Genomic DNA, 2,844 nt, shown 5'->3' on the forward strand with positions numbered 1-2,844 from the left:
AAATACAGAAAAATCATCCATAAAAATTTCAAAGCATTCTTCTATCATATCAGAAAAAATGAAAAGCATGCACCTTTGAAATGTGGCAGGAGCATTGCATAAACCGAAAGGCATCCTCTGGTATGCGAATATTCCATATGGACATGTAAAAGCAGTCTTCTCCTGATCCTCTGGTGCCACATCTATCTGATTGTACCCTGAATAACCGTCTAAGAAGCAATAGAAAGCATGTCCTGCCAACCTCTCTAGCATCTGATCCAAGAAAGGAAGTGGAAAATGATCCTTCCTGGTTTCCTTATTCAGCCTCCGGTAATCAATGCACATTCTCCAGCCAGTGATTGTCCTTGTGGGAATCAACTCATTGTTCTCATTTTTCACTACAGTCATCCCCCCTTTCTTGGGCACGGTCTGCACAGGACTCACCCAAGCACTGTCTGAAATTAGGTAAATCATCCTAGCATCAAGCAACTTCACCACCTCCTTCCTAACTACTTCCTTCATAGTGGGGTTGAGTCTCCTCTGTGGTTGCCTTACTGGTTTGACCTCTTCTTCCATCAATATTTTGTGGGTGCAAAAGGAAGGATTAATACCCTTAAGATCTGAAAACTGCCATCCAATAGCCATTTTATTCTTCTTGAGTACCTTAATCAACTTCCCTTCTTCCTCATCAGACAACATTGCATTAATGATTGCTGGATATGTTTGATCATCCCCAAGGAACACATACTTCAAATGTGAAGGTAATTCTTTAAGTTCTACCGTAGGTGCTCCTTTTGGAATGTCATCAATCTTCTTCTCAAGCTCTTCCACTTCTGGCTCTTCTTGGTAATCCTCTGTACCTGTTTCTTCTTTTGATCTTTGTTCCTCAACTGGGAATTCTTCTTTTTTATTCACTTCTTCCACAACCTCCTGTATCACATCCAATCTAAAACAATCCTCCACATCAACAGGATGCTTGATGGTTTCAAATACATCAATTGTGACTGTTTCCTCATCCACCCTTAGCAACAACTTTCCTTGTTCAACATCTATCAAAGATCTTGCAGTTGCTAAAAAGGGTCTTCCTAACAATAAAGGACTTTCTGTATCCTCTTCCTCCATGTCAAGAATCACAAAATCCACTGGAAAAATAAACTTGTCTACCTTGACCAAGACATCTTCAACCACACCTTCAGGCCTCTTGATAGATCTATCTGCAAGATGCAAAATAAGATTGGTCTCCTTCAAAGTGTTAATTCCCAAAGCTCTACATACTGTCAACGGCATCAAGTTTATACTGGCTCCCAAATCACACAATGCCTTTCCCACCTCCACATCTCCTATAGCAATAGAGATACTGAAGCTTCCTGGATCTTTCATTTTTGTTGGAAGCTTCTTCTGGATTAGGGCACTACACTCTGCTGTTAGGGCCACTGTCTCACCATCAGTTAATTTCCTCTTCTTAGTAAGAAGATCCGTCATGAATTTTGCATAGTGAGGCATATTTTCCAGTGCTTCAGAAAATGGTATGTTAATTTGTAAATTTTTGAAGATATCCAGAAATCTTGCATAGTGCTGTTTCTGAATCTCTTGCTTCAACCTCTGAGGGTAGGGAACTGTAGCATAGGGAGATAAACTAACTGGCTGTTCTTTCTTGTCAGCCATCTTCTTCTTTTCCCACTTCATCATCTTTTGTGGGGAAGCATTTTTACCAACTTCTACCTCTCCTTCATTCTTATTGTCCTTCCCTTCCTCTTCTTTGTCAATTCCAACTATAACATCTCTAACAACTACTTCCTTCTCACTTTTCTCATTTCTCATTTTCTCTACTTCATCATCAGAGACTACATCTTCAACCACAACCTCTTCTTCATTCTTTTTATTTTCCACCTTCTTTTTCCCTGGTTGAAGTACTAACCCACTTTTTGTCATAATTGCTTTACAGTGCTCCTTTGGATTCACTAGTGTATCACTTGGAAATTTCCCTTGTGGTCTCTCTGATATTTGTCTTGATAATTGACCAATCTGGGTCTCCAAATTTCTGATTGATGCTTCTTGATTTCTGAAAGAAGTTCTGGTCTCCTGCATGAATGCAGTTGTCTCTTCCCTGAATGAAGTAGAACCCTGAATATAATCCTGAGTTGTCTTAGATAACTGAGCAAACGCTTTCTCCTATGCAGCAGGATCACTTGACTGCTCCTTCATATGTGGTGGTGGAGGATGTAATGGTGGATTCAATTGATGGTTGGAACTATAGCTGAATCCTGGGTGTTGATTCTTGTTTTTCCATGGTGGCATATAAACATTCTTTCCCTGATTGTTGTAGTTCCTTTGATTATTCTGATCATACCACACTCTATTCACCTCTGCTTGTTCTGATGATCCCCCATAATCACACTCCTCTGTCACATGGCCCTTGCCACAGATAGCACATACACTCTTTGTTTCCACAGAAGCTACCTTTTGTGAAGAGAGTTTCTTAATAAGGGTATCTAATCGTTGCTGCTGTTGTCTCTGTGTCTGCATCAGTTGATCATTCCTTGCCAACAAAGCATCATACCCATCCAACCTGATAATTCATGTCCTTCTGTCAGCCACTGGGGCATTATCAAATTCTTGAGATGCTAATGACTCAAAGATATCCAAGGCTTCTTGAGGGGTCTTGGTAGTCAATGATCCACTAGCAGTGGCATGCACCAAGGTTCTAGTGTTAGTGGTCATTCCTTGCAGGAAGATTGCTGCTTGTTGCCATGCCTCAGTTCCATGCTGTGGACATTTCCTCAACAAAGTCTTGAATCTCTCCCAAGCCTCATAAATAGATTCTGACTCTTTCTGCTTAAAGCTTGTAATCTCATCCTTCAACTT

The 2,844-nt window shown here is 40.5% G+C and overlaps 1 non-coding gene across 1 annotated transcript; it reads left to right on the top strand.

Annotated features, from left to right (window-relative positions):
• Nucleotides 1-2,737: 2,737 nt before the first annotated feature.
• On the top strand, nt 2,738-2,844 carry LOC133317014 (small nucleolar RNA R71). The gene has a single exon (XR_009752282.1). It is a non-coding gene; the product is annotated as a small nucleolar RNA R71 (small nucleolar RNA).

Source organism: Gastrolobium bilobum, unplaced genomic scaffold (assembly GCF_033153095.1).
Source record: "Gastrolobium bilobum isolate Gb01-03AN ecotype WA unplaced genomic scaffold, APGP_CSIRO_Gbil_v1 utg9022, whole genome shotgun sequence".
Lineage (NCBI taxonomy): Eukaryota > Viridiplantae > Streptophyta > Magnoliopsida > Fabales > Fabaceae > Gastrolobium > Gastrolobium bilobum.